Source organism: Lolium perenne, chromosome 7, assembly GCF_019359855.2.
Source record: "Lolium perenne isolate Kyuss_39 chromosome 7, Kyuss_2.0, whole genome shotgun sequence".
NCBI classification, from domain to species: Eukaryota; Viridiplantae; Streptophyta; class Magnoliopsida; order Poales; family Poaceae; genus Lolium; species Lolium perenne.
In genome coordinates this window covers 10390181-10408697 of record NC_067250.2, presented here as the reverse complement: position 1 = coordinate 10408697, position 18517 = coordinate 10390181, and positions in this window count along the sequence as shown.

Sequence of the window (18517 nt, the reverse complement as noted above, 5' to 3'; positions counted from 1 at the left end):
CTTCTCCTTGAAAGTAGACTTCCTCCTCCTCTTGATACTCCTCGGTACTAGCGTCTAAAATACGAATACGAGGATAAAATCACCAAACAATTCATTGGCTACTCCAAACATCACATATATTCACACCAACTATTCTATTCACACAATTAATACAATTTGGTGCATTGGTGGTATTGCTTTGAGGAAGAATAATTTCCTCTCATTTTATATGTAAAAGATAGTTTCCATATAGTTCTTGAGGAATAATTTCCTCTCATTGAATCTTCTTTAAGATTTAATTTCTCAAACCATCACACATGAATTTATGTTGACCTAAGTCAACCATTCATCATCATCATTTGAGAAAATGATTTAAATGAGGTAGGGATACCTCATACCATTTAATCCTAACATGGTAAAGATTTAATATCATCAACAATTCATATGAGACCTAAATGACCAGAGTCTCTACCTCATTTTGAATTGTTCATGACAAGATTTAAATGAGAGAAACACTCCCATAAGATTTAATAATTTGTTGGAACAATTTAAAAAGCTACTATGGCAAACATTTAATATTCTTAAATGAGCAATTATGAGACCAAGCAACCAGGGTTATCACACTACTTCATACAACTTAAGAAGATGATTTAAATGAGGTGCTACACCTCATAGATTTGAAATCTTAAATTTGGAAAAATTTAAATGGGCTAGTAATGGCTACATAGCCATTATTTGAATCTAGCCCATGATCATATACAGTACCCATATCATATTTTTACATAATCAATTAGAGTATTTGAAAAGTGAATTATGAGAGTTGGAATCAACTCAAAATTCAAAAGGGTTGATTTTTAAGATTTATTTGAAGTTTGAAAAGTTACTGATTTGTTATTTTTACTATTCAAATTCTACAACATATTTTGATTTGAATCCAGTGTGGTTTGATGGGGCCTTTCATGAGCTTTCCAGAAATATAAAATTTGTAAAATTTGGCTTAGTAGATTTGTCCCTATTTATTTTTGAAGTTGACACCAGTTTGTAATTTGATGGAAAAGCTTTAAATCGAAAATATACAGATGGGCCAGCGCGGGAAAACTACTGGGCCGAAAGATTTGAAACAGAGGAAACCAGCCCAGTATCTCTACAGGCTGCTGACAGCATGGGGCCCAGTGGTCAGTGGCTTATAACACCGAAACGGTATGGGCTAACCTCGACCGTTGGATCAGAAGGGGATCGAGCGGAGCAGCGTCGTCGTCGTCCTCAGCGAGAAACAGCGGTGGGCACGGCGGAGGTAGGAGGTCGGCGGCGCTCCCAGGCTCCGGTGATCGACGGCGACGGGCTGCAGCGACGTTGTCGAGGCAGAGGAAGAAGATGGAGCAGACGGCGGCTCGGATGGTGGCCGCAATCGACGGCTTGCTTGGCGGCGGTGCTGCGGGTCTTCAGCTCGCAATTGGGTGGCTGCAGGTGATGATGTGGCTGGGAGAGGAGCGGTGGAGGATCAGGGAGAGGAGAGGAGTAGATTGGCGTGAGAAATCAGTCGCGGAGGGGTCTCCTTTTATAGGTTCAAGGGGTGGCCGTGGCGCTCGGGGTAGGTCGATGGCGAGATCGCCGTTCCAAGGCGACGAAGGGGCAAGCGAGGGGCGCAGGGTGTTGGCGACGTCAAGCCGGTGCTGACGCGCGTCATGGCGAGGCCAGAGGTGGTGTAGTCGCGTCGTCCTCTTCGGCGCAGTATGGCAGTACGGTGGCGGGAGTTCGTCGTCCGTGACGACGGCTACAGGGCGAGCGAGGGCAGGTGAGCGTGTCTGGGAGATTGAGGGCACCGTGGCGACGTGATTGGTGCCTGGGGAGAGCGAGGGGAGGCGCGAGGCGACGGGGCATGGCGGCGTCCTGTCGCATCCAGAGGCGTCCTGGTGCGCGTCCTGGCGAGCTGCTGGGCGTGTCTGGGCGTGTCTGGGCGCGCGTGGCCTGGGCGGTGTCGACGTCATCTTGGTCAATGGCTTGCAGGAGCAGCTTCAGGAGGGTCAGGGGAAGGCAGCTGACATGGTGGAGTGGCTTGGATGGGAGAGGAGGAAGGGATGGCATGGTGGGTGACAAGAGCTCGGCATGGTGATGTTCTGGTCAAAAATGGTCCAAGGCCAAGGCAGGCAAGTGGTGGCACTGGTGTTGAAAGGTGAGAGGAGGTGCCAGAGCATCTGAGGAGGGCCAGGGTTGGACCAAGTCCAAGCCAAAATCAGTATGGGCTTCAACATTCACTCTGCCCACAAGGTGTTTGTAAAAATGGCCGAAAGAGAAAAGTTTTCAAAATTTTGAAATTCCTTTGGTGGATCTCATTTATATATTCAGAGAGATGGAATGGTGGTGGTGGGGTTCAATTTGGAAAAGAATTGCAAAATGGCAAAAGTGAGATGATCTTCTCTTTATTTCAATGTCATCACTTGTCTCCTCTATTCTGGTCAACCTAGTCAACATGAGATATGGTGGTCAACATGGAAGTTGTTGACCTTGACATGGTCTTGGATGACATGGTCATAGTTGACCAAGTTTGGTTGAAGAAAGGTCAAAACCAGGGGTGCAAAGTGGGGAAGAAAATATAAAAGTGACATATGACCATTATCATATGTGAATTGGATTTGAGATTTCCTTTGATTGGATTCTTGTTTCTTTGATGCAATTGTGTTTGTTTATCATATATAAGAGTTTTACAAACAATAGATCAAGCCATGGTGGCCTTGCTTGTAGATTTGCAAAAATGGCCATAACACATAAGAGGTGATGTGTTAAGTTTTATTATTTTTGTAAATTGTTCACCTTGCTTTACTTGGACATGGGTTAGGGTCAATTTTGTGTTATATTAGGTTTGGAGATGGTTTCCCATCATTTGGTCAAGGTTTAAAGTCATAGGGCAAAAATTGGTGAAATGGCTATGTGTCTCATATGCCTCTATGCATATGTTGCATTTGATTTTTGATTTGAGTGTTCTTGGCCCATTTGATGTTGTTGAGTGTTGAGATGGTATATAGGAGTGATCCAACCATTCACAACAAGTCCTAGGGTCAATCTTCTCAAATTCACAAATTTGCACTTTTCTCACATATGCCTCTATGGCATTTTTAGTTTCTTTTTATTTTCTTTGGAAACCACTTGGAATTGGTTTGGTAGGTACTAGGTAAGGTGTATGAAAGTTTTCCAAACCTCTAAGCAAAGTAGAAAGGCTTAGGGTAAAGTTTTATAAAAATAGCCATAGGCACATATGCCTTTTTCTTATTTAATTTCTTTTTATTTTAACTTAACTAGGAAGGTGAAAAGAGGGGTGAGGTTTAGGGTTTAGTGGGGTTCACAAGGGTTCACCACCATTTAGCATAAAGAATAAAGGTAGGGTTCAAGATTTACCTATTAGGGCTATATGCCCCCATATGTCTTTTTATTTTATTTTGGTTTCTCAAAATAAAACCAAATGATTTTTGGAGAAGATTAGGGTTTAAGGTTTTTCTTATTTGATTTCTTTCTCTTTTATTTTATTGGGTTGGTGACCTTCACTTGATCACTTTAGGGTTTTAGGGTTTAGCACATAAGCATAATAACACTCATCATGGCAAAACACAAGATTTAAACCAGATCTATATGTATCAATCTTAGTTTTAATAAAAGTTTTTGTTGGTTCCAAAATTTGGAACTAGGGAAATTCATTTTGTTTGTTTTGAAATTTTTGGGTTGTTACAAACCCTTCCCCCTTAAACAAATCTCGTCCCGAGATTTTAAGAAAAGTTAGGTTCCTAAGAGAGATTGAGCATTTTATTAACAGGAGGACATACTTGGCATGGTCTGGGGTGCTTCCTGAGCTTGATGGCGATCATGTGGTAGAGACGGCCGTTGTTGTTGTTCTGGTTCCTTCTTCCGGCAAAGCGGCGCTGTTGCTGAGCAGGTGCAGCGGTATTGGCGGCAATCCTGGCAAGCTTCTTGGGGCACTCATTGGAGAAGTGACCCACAACTCCACATTCATAGCAGTTGACGGTGGACTTGTCTTTGGGGTTGACGGGGGTAGCATTGCTTCCAGTCCTCGGGGCAGTATTGGGGTTGTTGTTGTTTCCATTGTTGTTGTTGTTGTTGGGGCGGTTGTTGTTGTTGTTGTTGTTCCCTCCGGGCTTCGGGGGTCCTCCGTTGTTGTTGGTGTAGTTGGGGCGATAATTCTGGGCAGGGGGCTTGTTGTATCTTGGGGTGAATCCTCCAGAGGAGTTATTGCGATACTTCTGATTATGGTGGGGTCCATTCTGGTTCATCATCCGGCGTTTGCGGTTCTCATTGGCTTGATGTAGCTTTCCTTCCATCTGTATGGCTGAGTCTACAAGGGCTTCTAAGTCAGCGAACGGAATGTTCACTAACACAGTTTGCATCTCGTCGTGCAGTCCGTTCAGAAATCTTTCCTTCCGCTTCTCGTTGGTGTCGGTCTCATCCGGGGCGTACCTTGACAGAGTAAGAAACCTGTCGCGGTATTCCACCACGGACATCCTTCCTTGCTTGAGTTCACGGAACTCGTCTCTCATCTTCTTAATCAGTCCTTGGGGCACATGGTATTTGCTAAACTTCAGCTTGAAGTCTTCCCAGGTCATCATCTGTCCCGTATTCATGGCACGGGTGCTGGTCCACCAAGCTCTGGCTGGTCCTGCTAAGTAGTGCGTGGCAAACAGCACTTTCTCTGCGGCTTCAACTCCCGCAACTTCGAGGTTGTTCTCCATGGTCTGGAGCCAGTCATCAGCATCAAGGGGCTCTTCAGTCTTGTTGAACATCGGAGGGTTGGTGTGCTGAAAGTTCTTCAGCTTCGATCCAGGGTGATCGTGGTTTCCATGGCCTTGGTTGTTCTGAGCTATCTGTTGCAGTGCGGTAATGTTGGCTTGGCGTTCAGCTCTCTCGACTTCTCGGTCTGCCATCATTGTCTGCAGCAGTTGCATCATGGCATCCTGGGTGGTGTTGCGGGTTGGTGGGGCCATCTGAACATTGAGGTATATGATAAGATAAGAGGGAAATTTCTATGGTTTGTTTGAGATAAAATTTGAAAAGTTCACAATTTGAAATTTTGAGTAGTGTTGCGGGGGTAAAAACCAACAACACTTTTTCATTCATACCAAGCATCATACATTACAAAGCTAACACACCGTTGGTTTGAAGAACCATTCATCGTTCTACGATACAAGGGGGATCCTGATACAACTCACACCTACTTAAGTGCTTAAATGATACTACTCTTCAGGGGGGGGGGGGATTTCTTCGTCTTCACGGGTGAGGTGCTTGGCGAGAGGCTAGGGCGTTGTCCAAATCTCTGCGGGTTTTGTACTGCCTGAAGTCCTGAGGTGCTTCATAGGGGTTCATCTTGGGTTGTGGTGGGGGCATGGTCATCGGTCTTCCCATGGAGTCATGTCTTGGGTAGTAGATGAAACGAGTGTTCTTGATCTTGTCCTCATTTTGTCCACACAGACGGGAAATTGCTTCTTGCATAGCTTTGTCTAGTCCTTCCTTCCAAGTGTTTCCCGTTACAGAAAACCATATGGTTTCCCATACCGGGGCATCAAGCTTCCTTCGTAGATCAGTAGAAACGTCCCACCGAGGTGGTTCTCCTAACTGAGCTTTGAGGGGTATTCCGAAGAACTCGGGATACGGGTGTCCCAGATAGTCCACTAGTTGCTTCAACTCCTTTTCGAACCTTGGGTCGCCTCCGGAACCAAGCTGATAGGACTCCCATTGGTACTTCATCTGTGAGCAATTAGGATAAGTAAGTTAAGAAGTAGTCAAGTGTGCAAAATTTTATGTAGGCTTGCAAAGAAAGTAGAGTATGGATTTCTCATTTTGAAAAAGATTTCAAGGTTAAGGGGGAGAATAAGTTTTTCACAAATATTCACTTCTTGGGTTTTGAAACTAAGTTTTACAGACGTCCATTCTAACTAGGGTCTCCTAAGGTCAACAATGGCTCTGATACCAACTTGTCAACACCCGGATTTTTAAATCCAGATGCCTATTATGCCATTCATCGCAATCCCAGGAATATTGTTTTTGCGAGACATAATAGATTTGATATCACAGAACATCATTCATTACAACATCGTAATTGTCTTACAACAAAGGATCACATGATCCAGTCTCATTACAATAGTAGATGATCTATTGATCAATTACAAAACACATAGCGGAAGCGAAGTAGCGTAGTAGTAGTCCATCTATTCCACAGGCAACTGTTGACGTCAGGAGTGATCCTAGTTGTCGTAGACGTCCTGCTGTCCTTCTTCCGGGTTCTGGTACTCCTCTTCATAGTCTGGCCATTTGAATAGCCAGGGACAAAGCCATGAGTACTTTAAAGTACTCGCAAACTAATACTAATGTAAACACTATCAACTACAGTAAGGGGGTGCTAAGCTCTAAGTTTATTTGCATAAAGCCAATTTTAGTTCACGAACATTTAGTAAAAGCCTCTTCATTTGCCAACTAACTCAAGTGGGAACATTAGTGTCATTCCCACAACTCTGTTGTGATTCAAATCAAATTCACCATCTCAAGTTCAAATCACAAGTCACCCTTCACATGTCACATTTTTGAAAAAGGTCTGATGACGGAACAGTATGGCCTTTCCAACCGTCCATAACCGTGGACGCGGCTATTCGAATAGATCTACACTCTGCAGAGGTCGTACACTTGTGCCACAACATTTGCAATAATCCGTCAGGGTTAACTGGCCCTGATTTACCACACTCCGTGTGCGGACTACCAACCATAACCTTTCACTTACATACCCTAGTATAGGCACCTCTCCCCATGAGCTTGGCCTCCCAGTGAAGACAAACTGTCAGCCTGGGAACTGCACAGGGCTTGGGCCGGACATTCACCTCATTTCACGTCATTTCATATCACTTCACTTTTGTAGAGGCAGCCTCCAGCATAACCCCGATGACGCTTGTTTAGAGGGAACCCATACTAAGATACATAAACTTTTAGTTAAGCCCTACCCATATCAGGTATTGTGGGGGTACTTGCAAAGTTGGAATGGTATCGCATCCGAACCCAACCATCAGTTTTGTTAAAATTCACCAAGTCATTCACCAGTCATATTCACCTTCAAAATCTTTCAATAGAATGACTCACCATTCCAAGGTTTTCAAAGTCATTTCATTTCACAAGTTCCCAACTAGAGTAGTCATTTTCAATTTAGCACTAGCATCTAAGGATGAGGGGTGCTAAGTATTTTGCTTTGCCTCTAGGCTAACTTTGATACTCTTGTGCTAATCTAATACTAACCAAGTGAATCATAAATCAAAAAGTACTTTGATAAAACAAAAGTAAATAAAGCTTGTAAAGTAAAACTGGGAAATAGGATCATAATCATAAAGTAAAAAGTGGTGGTGCCTTGCTCTTGTAGAGTCTTGCACTTAGCAAGAATATTAGCTTGCAATGGTGTTAGCTTGCAATAATATAGCTTGCCTTGGTTGTTGAGGTGATCAAAGTGGTCTTCTTCTCCTTGAAAGTAGACTTCCTCCTCCTCTTGATACTCCTCGGTACTAGCGTCTAAAATACGAATACGAGGATAAAATCACCAAACAATTCATTGGCTACTCCAAACATCACATATATTCACACCAACTATTCTATTCACACAATTAATACAATTTGGTGCATTGGTGGTATTGCTTTGAGGAAGAATAATTTCCTCTCATTTTATATGTAAAAGATAGTTTCCATATAGTTCTTGAGGAATAATTTCCTCTCATTGAATCTTCTTTAAGATTTAATTTCTCAAACCATCACACATGAATTTATGTTGACCTAAGTCAACCATTCATCATCATCATTTGAGAAAATGATTTAAATGAGGTAGGGATACCTCATACCATTTAATCCTAACATGGTAAAGATTTAATATCATCAACAATTCATATGAGACCTAAATGACCAGAGTCTCTACCTCATTTTGAATTGTTCATGATAAGATTTAAATGAGAGAAACACTCCCATAAGATTTAATAATTTGTTGGAACAATTTAAAAAGCTACTATGGCAAACATTTAATATTCTTAAATGAGCAATTATGAGACCAAGCAACCAGGGTTATCACACTACTTCATACAACTTAAGAAGATGATTTAAATGAGGTGCTACACCTCATAGATTTGAAATCTTAAATTTGGAAAAATTTAAATGGGCTAGTAATGGCTACATAGCCATTATTTGAATCTAGCCCATGATCATATACAGTACCCATATCATATTTTTACATAATCAATTAGAGTATTTGAAAAGTGAATTATGAGAGTTGGAATCAACTCAAAATTCAAAAGGGTTGATTTTTAAGATTTATTTGAAGTTTGAAAAGTTACTGATTTGTTATTTTTACTATTCAAATTCTACAACATATTTTGATTTGAATCCAGTGTGGTTGGATGGGGCCTTTCATGAGCTTTCCAGAAATATAAAATTTGTAAAATTTGGCTCAGTAGATTTGTCCCTATTTATTTTTGAAGTTGACACCAGTTTGTAATTTGATGGAAAAGCTTTAAATCGAAAATATACAGATGGGCCAGCGCGGGAAAACTACTGGGCCGAAAGATTTGAAACAGAGGAAACCAGCCCAGTATCTCTACAGGCTGCTGACAGCATGGGGCCCAGTGGTCAGTGGCTTATAACACCGAAACGGTATGGGCTAACCTCGACCGTTGGATCAGAAGGGGATCGAGCGGAGCAGCGTCGTCGTCGTCCTCAGCGAGAAACAGCGGTGGGCACGGCGGAGGTAGGAGGTCGGCGGCGCTCCCAGGCTCCGGTGATCGACGGCGACGGGCTGCAGCGACGTTGTCGAGGCAGAGGAAGAAGATGGAGCAGACGGCGGCTCGGATGGTGGCCGCAATCGACGGCTTGCTTGGCGGCGGTGCTGCGGGTCTTCAGCTCGCAATTGGGTGGCTGCAGGCGATGATGTGGCTGGGAGAGGAGCGGTGGAGGATCAGGGAGAGGAGAGGAGTAGATTGGCGTGAGAAATCAGTCGCGGAGGGGTCTCCTTTTATAGGTTCAAGGGGTGGCCGTGGCGCTCGGGGTAGGTCGATGGCGAGATCGCCGTTCCAAGGCGACGAAGGGGCAAGCGAGGGGCGCAGGGTGTTGGCGACGTCAAGCCGGTGCTGACGCGCGTCATGGCGAGGCCAGAGGTGGTGTAGTCGCGTCGTCCTCTTCGGCGCAGTATGGCAGTACGGTGGCGGGAGTTCGTCGTCCGTGACGACGGCTACAGGGCGAGCGAGGGCAGGTGAGCGTGTCTGGGAGATTGAGGGCACCGTGGCGACGTGATTGGTGCCTGGGGAGAGCGAGGGGAGGCGCGAGGCGACGGGGCATGGCGGCGTCCTGTCGCGTCCAGAGGCGTCCTGGTGCGCGTCCTGGCGAGCTGCTGGGCGTGTCTGGGCGTGTCTGGGCGCGCGTGGCCTGGGCGGTGTCGACGTCATCTTGGTCAATGGCTTGCAGGAGCAGCCTTTCGTGGAGGGTCAGGGGAAGGCAGCTGACATGGTGGAGTGGCTTGGATGGGAGAGGAGGAAGGGATGGCATGGTGGGTGACAAGAGCTCGGCATGGTGATGTTCTGGTCAAAAATGGTCCAAGGCCAGGGCAGGCAAGTGGTGGCACTGGTGTTGAAAGGTGAGAGGAGGTGCCAGAGCATCTGAGGAGGGCCAGGGTTGGACCAAGTCCAAGCCAAAATCAGTATGGGCTTCAACATTCACTCTGCCCACAAGGTGTTTGTAAAAATGGCCGAAAGAGAAAAGTTTTCAAAATTTTGAAATTTCTTTGGTGGATCTCATTTATATATTCAGAGAGATGGAATGGTGGTGGTGGGGTTCAATTTGGAAAAGAATTGCAAAATGGCAAAAGTGAGATGATCTTCTCTTTATTTCAATGTCATCACTTGTCTCCTCTATTCTGGTCAACCTAGTCAACATGAGATATGGTGGTCAACATGGAAGTTGTTGACCTTGACATGGTCTTGGATGACATGGTCATAGTTGACCAAGTTTGGTTGAAGAAAGGTCAAAACCAGGGGTGCAAAGTGGGGAAGAAAATATAAAAGTGACATATGACCATTATCATATGTGAATTGGATTTGAGATTTCCTTTGATTGGATTCTTGTTTCTTTGATGCAATTGTGTTTGTTTATCATATATAAGAGTTTTACAAACAATAGATCAAGCCATGGTGGCCTTGCTTGTAGATTTGCAAAAATGGCCATAACACATAAGAGGTGATGTGTTAAGTTTTATTATTTTTGTAAATTGTTCACCTTGCTTTACTTGGACATGGGTTAGGGTCAATTTTGTGTTATATTAGGTTTGGAGATGGTTTCCCATCATTTGGTCAAGGTTTAAAGTCATAGGGCAAAAATTGGTGAAATGGCTATGTGTCTCATATGCCTCTATGCATATGTTGCATTTGATTTTTGATTTGAGTGTTCTTGGCCCATTTGATGTTGTTGAGTGTTGAAATGGTATATAGGAGTGATCCAACCATTCACAACAAGTCCTAGGGTCAATCTTCTCAAATTCACAAATTTGCACTTTTCTCACATATGCCTCTATGGCATTTTTAGTTTCTTTTTATTTTCTTTGGAAACCACTTGGAATTGGTTTGGTAGGTACTAGGTAAGGTGTATGAAAGTTTTCCAAACCTCTAAGCAAAGTAGAAAGGCTTAGGGTAAAGTTTTATAAAAATAGCCATAGGCACATATGCCTTTTTCTTATTTAATTTCTTTTTATTTTAACTTAACTAGGAAGGTGAAAAGAGGGGTGAGGTTTAGGGTTTAGTGGGGTTCTGTTGATCGCCAAAACCCACCGGCGGGCAGCGGCCTGTCAACACGGTAGAGCCGGGAAGAGCCTAGAGCTGCGGCTGGCTGAGACCCCTCCGAGCGACGGCCCGCAATGCTCTTCTGGTCACACGCGGCGATGCGAAGTGCAAGGGCGTGCCACCTGACCTATACCCGGTCGTAGAAGGTGATGGGGATGCCTCGCTTAGTTCCTGCATGGCATACACGTAAACATTAAATACGAGCCTCGATCGGCTCTCAGGTTATCCTGTGAATCGGCTCAAAGAGCCGATCCACCCATGATCCGTACGGGGTGCACGAATACTTGGTGATCCTGCTTGATCAAGATGAAGCTAATTAGATCTACGACGATTTAGGGTTTTCACCGCATAATCGGATCATCCTACTCCAGGTTGGGCCTCGCGGCCACGCACGGTGCTCATAAGCCGATCCTAAACAAGGCCAAAGAACCAACAATGAAGTTGATCCGCGGAACATCCTGTTTAGGACTTGCGAACGCCACCCTACGTGCCACTGGATCCTCCCCCCCTTTGTAAGGCCTAACTATTGCAGATATTAAACTAATCCTTGCATAACAAGGAGCAATCGTAACGGATCAGATCTACTAGATGATGAACAAGCAGGGTGCCGCCCCCACGCCTGAGATAGGCGTGAGGGCGGCTAGACATGCAAGGGTTGCACTACGTAAGCATGTTTATACGAAGAGCTATGCTAACCCTAACACATCTATGATAACTACGTTGCCCGCCATCAAAGACGCTTCAGTACGGGCAACGCATGAACAACGTGGAGCTTGTGCTGCCTAGATCGCAAGATGCGATCTAGGCAGCATGTCGCTTACCTGGTTGAAACCCTCAAGACGAAGGAGTTGGCGATGCGCCGAGATTGGTTTGTTTTTGGGGTGAACGTTGTGTTGTTGTTTATTCCATAAACCCTAGATACATATTTATAGTCCAGCGGACTTTCTAACGTGGGAATATCCCACCGTGTGCGATACAAACTCTAAATCTTGATCTAAAATATAACCTACTACAATTAAAGATACACGGGCAAACTAGCCCAAATTCTCCGTGCAAGGCCGCTTCAGAGATCTTCCACGTGTAGTCCTCTAAGCCCATCTCTCTTACGGCCCACCTCTGGATTTGTCCAAAATCTGGTGATAACACATGCCCCCCTGGTTTTGGAAATAATTTTTCCAAAATCATTAAGCGTTCCTCCGTCGGGTCATGTCGTGGCAGAGCAGAGCTGTTGCAGTATCCGTTATCATTATGCCCTGTCTTCTCAGCTTCTCTGCAAAATTCGATAGCTCTGGCGTCATCTCCTTGGAAACTGTAATGACAGTAAATTTCCACCAGGCTCCTCATTATGTAACTGTGCCGATCGATTAGCTTTCTTCATCCCCTTCCTCTGTTCCAGCCATCGGCACCCAAAAAACCCTCTTCTCCCTCAGCAATGTCTTCCTCTTCCTCCTCCTTCTCAAACCTCTTCCCCCCATTCTCGCCGAAGAAGAACGAGGACAAACCTTCTTCCGAAGTGGACCCCCTCTCCTCCGATGATGAGAAGAAAGAAGGAGAAGTAACGAAGGCCAAGACCTTCCCCTCCGCCAAGCTCCCGCTGAAGAAGCGCTCCCGCATGTGGGCGGACAGCGAGGATGAAGATGACGACGAAGAAGAAGAAGAGGAGGAGGAAGATGAATCTTCCTCTTCCGCCGGGTACCCGCCAACCAAGCGCTTCCGCTCCCGCGCCGACACCGAGGACGATGATGATGACGAGGAGGAAGAGGCTCGGCCATGGGCTGGGGTAGCAGCGACGAGGAGCTCCTCGGAGCAGCGCCGACGACATCGACGGCGGTGACGACGAGGACAGCGACGACTAGTAGAATAGGACTAGTAGTAGCAGTGCGCTAGGCACTAGATCCCTCTTTTGAGAGCCATCGGCTCTTTCTTGTAAAGCCGCTCCTATGAATTAATGAAATTGTTCTTTTGATTCATCCTTCAATTGCCCCAATTTCATTCCTTCCGCCTGTCATATCAAGACCGATAGCAATGTATCGATTTTTTTCTTCTTTTGGACGCCCATGAAGCTGGATTCTCATGTCGATTAGCTCGTAGGCCGAGAACTTCTCAATTTCAGGCTGCGATTTGGTATCTGACCATATTTTCTTCGCAATCCCTTAGCCGATGACCACTCATCGGCTATTTTGAGAATCCAATCCCTTTGCAGCGACAGGACAGTCCAAAATCTGTAAAAGCCGACGGCCTCCCTTCCCGATTCCTCTCCATAGCTTCAGCAATCTTCTTTCGCGACCGTAATCGGCTTCAGAGAGGATCACGACGCAGGATCAACCGATGCAACTCCAATTGGTTTCTAAAGAACCAAATCTTCATGTAGTCCATTGCCCCCCGAGTCTTCATCAAGGCGAGGACAATCGTGAGCCAACCACATGTGTCACCATCAGCCTCCGAATCGTAACGCAGAATCAGCCGATTCCATCAAAATCGGCTCTCTTAAGAACTTTCAGGGCGAGCTGCCCCCCGAGCTTTCATCAAGGCAAGAATACCGGCGAGGATGCATAAGTCGTTGATCAGCTTTCTTTCTACTGAACATCGACGTTGATGTAAACCCTTGAGCACATAGCCAGTAGGTCTTGGTCCTGTGCAACTGTACTAAAGTCGATGGCTGCGCATCGGCTTTGCTTCTGAATTTTTTTTTTATTTGGCCAATTTTTCCTTAACCGGCCCCCAATGTTCCACTGCACGCATGTCTGCACATGTTTATCTGCATATGTTCATCTGACTATATGCCCCCCGAGCCGAATCTGCTGAATGACTGCAGATATCGGCTTTCTTGGTTAGTCGTGCACCGTACTTGCACGTCGGCTTCGCAAAGACTTATGCTGACTTTCATCCGCCGACGTGGCCACCGCCCAAGATCGTTGTCGACCACAAACAATATGTGCAGAAGATAATTTTGGCCGATTGCCGGAATCGGCCTCCACCTTGCTCGTTCGATGAAGGTTTTGTAATGTCCCTCCATAAACTTTTGGGGCCGATCACAAGGATCAGCCTCGCACGGTTTGCTCATTGGTTTAATCCTGCTACTCGGTTAGGCTGGATAAAACCAACCCAACCTCTGACTTGACGCGCCTGCTGTCGTCCACCTTAAGTGCATCGTATAATCGTGGAACACTAAGCTCCGTCGGCAAGAGAAGCACCATGTTTGTGCCAGCCGATGTTTCATCATCGGCTTTCTTTTGCTTGGGACGCCACTCCATTCTTCGTGGACGACCCTCTTCATCCAGGGCTCGCTGAACCTTTGCGGCCAGATCAGGCCGTGCCTTCCTTAGCGTATGCAGGTATAACCTTTCGGCTTCCTCCAGGCCGCGCAAACGTTGAACCTCGCGCTTTTGTGAACGGCTGAGTCCGTCAGTGGCACCACCTTGGACGGTGGCACTGTCTTCTTCTTCTTCTAGTCCTTCGTCTTCGGAATCCTCAAGATCTGCCCAACGAAGTGACTCAAAGACGTTTGCTTGGTGGTGGGAGAGGCCCTAAGCGCTCAAACACAGACACGTTGGCTGCCTCCTTCTTCTTCTTGTTGCATTACGGGCAATTGCCGATTGTGGGCAATCGGCTCATTCTGAATCCCAGCAGTTGTCCGAAGAAAGGGCAGTCCCAAGTGTCCGGCGTTGTCATCTTGCTCCCTTGATGTGTCCGTGGCACGGCGCTCGTGCTCCTCCTCATAGCGATCCTCGCGACGATGTCTTCTCGGCTTCTCTAGCGACGATCTCCTTCATCATCATAGTTGGACCGTCGGCGTTGGTCATACTTGTCTCACATATTTGTTGAGGAGGTGATCGGAGAGAGGTCGTTGATATCTTATGTTCTTCACTTCTCCCTCCGTAACGTAGCGCTTGCCATCATGATGGAGCCGATCGCGGGGAGCCGCCCCCTCTGAATCCTTGCTATGAGAGCAGCTGCCCTCATCTCCATCTTTGCCGAGTGGTTCCTAGGTCCTACCATGTTGATGCCGAACGTGGGACCCGTCGGCAACTCTCGTGGTAGATGACTTCTACCATGTTAACGGCGGGGAAGGGCTGGGTGTCTACCTTCATGGCGCATCGGTTGAAAATTAAACGCCCCTTCTCTATCGCCGCTTGGATGTGCCGACGCCACACCTGCAATCGTTGGTGGCATGGGAAAGCGAGTTGTGGAACTTGCAGAATGGCTTTCCGTTTAGCTCTTGCGCCGTAGGGAACTTGAGACCTTCAGGAATCGTCAACTGTTTCTCCTTGAGCAGGAGGTCGAAGATTTGGTCAGTCTTGGTCACGTCAAAATCAAATCCCTGGGCGGCCCCGGTGGCTTTACCCATTTGCGGGACACAGGGGTTCCTCCCGAGTCCATTCAGCCATTGCTACTTCTTGGTCTCCCGCAGCACTTCACCTTCCTCTCGTATCGACCATGACTACCGCACGCTTGAACTTGTCTTGGTACAGTCCGGGTAGCGCTGTTCATATGCCGATAGTTTCGAACCATGTGCGCGCCGAGGGATAATCTGCTTGGGAGGCCATGTCCTTGAGCTGTGTTGCAAGGCCAGCCATCGCCAACTCGATCGCTTCCTTTTCAGCTATACGAACCGAATAACATCGGTTCCTAAGATTCCTGAAGCGCTGGATGTACTCTGTCACCGTTTCTCCGCGCTTCGACGTAGTTGTGCTAGATCGGCAATGCTAGACTCGGAAGCTTCGAATGATATTGCATATGGAACTGTTCTTCCAATTGCTTCCAAGATCTGGATGGAGTTTGCCGGCAAAGAGGTATACCATCCAAAAGCCGATCCTGTGAGGGACTGTGAAAAGAGCCTCACACGTAGCTGATCCGACACCGAAGCCGGTCCTAGTTGCGCCAAATATCGGCCGATGTGCTCGATGGAGCTGGAGCCATCCGATCCACCGAATTTGGAGAAGTCGGGAGCCGATATTTAGGTGGCAGCGGGATCATCTCGTACTCGTCGGGGTACGGCTTAGAATAGCCGATTGCCCTCCTTTTCGGCATAATGCCGAACCGGTCTCTCGCATGGTACCGATCGATCCGCCGTGCCGGCTGCAGGAGATGCACTACGAAGATTCGCCGGGGTGGCGTACTTAGCCAGCCATGTTTGCTTTTCCAGCTACGAGCCAACCGTAGGAGCTGGGCTCGGAGTTTCGTCGGGGTGGCGTACTTAGTTAGCCACGTCCGCTTCTCAAGCTCGTCGCCGACGTCCCTCCCGTCTCGCGCCGGAGTCCCCGACGTTGTGGCCTGGTTTGAGAGTGCCCGGTTGCCACAACCGGCACATACGTGCACGCGTATCCTTGAGGGATCTCCTTAGGCGCCTCAGCCAAGAACTGGTAGTCACTAGGGTCACCACCGATCTTGTAGACGACGAATGCCGGTGTAGCCGGCACTTCAGGTGGTGCTGCCAACGCATATGGCAGCGGTGGACAGGATCGGAGTGGCAACTCTCCTTGGTGCGTCCCGAGAGCTGGTCCTGACGGCGAGTACTGGTGGCTCATGATCTCCTGGATCACGCGCAGAGCGAGACGCTCCAACACGTTGACCAAGTTTTTAGAGTGGCGGTGTAGCGAGTGAGCCACCAAGTAGTTGATCTCCTGCCGCAGGGCCCTGGTGCGTTCCTCCGACGGGGCAGAGAGATCTATCCCATCGAGTGCACCTTGTGGTGAGAACCCCTTCCATCTGATGCCATGGGTACGGGTTCTCTGAAAAGAGCCGATGAGGTCGGCTTCGAGGGTGGCCTTGATCTCGTCATGTTTCTTCTTGAGCTCTCAGGCAGCTCCTCGTAGGTGATGGCGTGCCGTCCGTCGCCATCTCAGATGTAGATGGCGATGTGGTTGATGTAGATGATTGTCCCACCGGGCGTGCCAGAATGTGTTGATCGCCGAAACCCACCGGCGGGCAGCGGCCTGTCAACACGGTAGAGCCGGGAAGAGCCTAGAGCTGCGGCTGGCCGAGACCCTCCGAGCGACGGCCCGCAATGCTCTTACGGTCACACGCGGCGATGCGAAGTGCAAGGGCGTGCCACCTGACCTATACCTGGTCAGGAAGGTGATGGGGATGCCTCGCTTAGTTCCTGCATGGCATACACGTAAACATTAAATACGAGCCTCGATCGGCTCTCAGGTTATCCTGTGAATCGGCTCAAAGAGCCAATCCACCCATGATCCGTACGGGGTGCACGAATACTTGGTGATCCTGCTTGATCAAGATGAAGCTAATTAGATCTACGACGATTTAGGGTTTTCACCGCATAATCGGATCATCCTACTCCAGGTTGGGCCTCGCGGCCACGCACGGTGCTCATAAGCCGATCCTAAACAAGGCCAAAGAACCAACAATGAAGTTGATCCGCGGAACATCCTGTTTAGGACTTGCGAACGCCACCCTACGTGCCACTGGATCCTCCCCCCCTTTGTAAGGCCTAACTATTGCAGATATTAAACTAATCCTTGCATAACAAGGAGCAATCGTAACGGATCAGATCTACTAGATGATGAACAAGCAGGGTGCCGCCCCCACGCCTGAGATAGGCGTGAGGGCGGCTAGACATGCAAGGGTTGCACTACGTAAGCATGTTTATACGAAGAGCTATGCTAACCCTAACACATCTATGATAACTACGTTGCCCGCCATCAAAGACGCTTCAGTACGGGCAACGCATGAACAACGTGGAGCTTGTGCTGCCTAGATCGCAAGATGCGATCTAGGCAGCATGTCGCTTACCTGGTTGAAACCCTCAAGACGAAGGAGTTGGCGATGCGCCGAGATTGGTTTGTTTTTGGGGTGAACGTTGTGTTGTTGTTTATTCCATAAACCCTAGATACATATTTATAGTCCAGCGGACTTTCTAACGTGGGAATATCCCACCGTGTGCGATACAAACTCTAAATCTTGATCTAAAATATAACCTACTACAATTAAAGATACACGGGCAAACTAGCCCAAATTCTCCGTGCAAGGCCGCTTCAGAGATCTTCCACGTGTAGTCCTCTAAGCCCATCTCTCTTACGGCCCACCTCTGGATTTGTCCAAAATCTGGTGATAACAGGTTCACAAGGGTTCACCACCATTTAGCATAAAGAATAAAGGTAGGGTTCAAGATTTACCTATTAGGGCTATATGCCCCCATATGTCTTTTTATTTTATTTTGGTTTCTCAAAATAAAACCAAATGATTTTTGGAGAAGATTAGGGTTTAAGGTTTTTCTTATTTGATTTCTTTCTCTTTTATTTTATTGGGTTGGTGACCTTCACTTGATCACTTTAGGGTTTTAGGGTTTAGCACATAAGCATAATAACACTCATCATGGCAAAACACAAGATTTAAACCAGATCTATATGTATCAATCTTAGTTTTAATAAAAGTTTTTGTTGGTTCCAAAATTTGGAACTAGGGAAATTCATTTTGTTTGTTTTGAAATTTTTGGGTTGTTACAGGGGGCACCTAATCAGATGAACATGTGCAGATGAACATGTGTGCAGTGAAACATTGGGGGCCGATTAGAAAAAATCGGCTAGTAAAAAAAAATCAGCATCACGATATACAGCCGATGCAAGGACATCGACTTTAGAACTAAGAGACAAAGCCGATGCACAGCCATCGACTCTAGTATAACTACGCAGGATCTACTGGCTACGTGTTCAAATCGCGGATCTTCACCA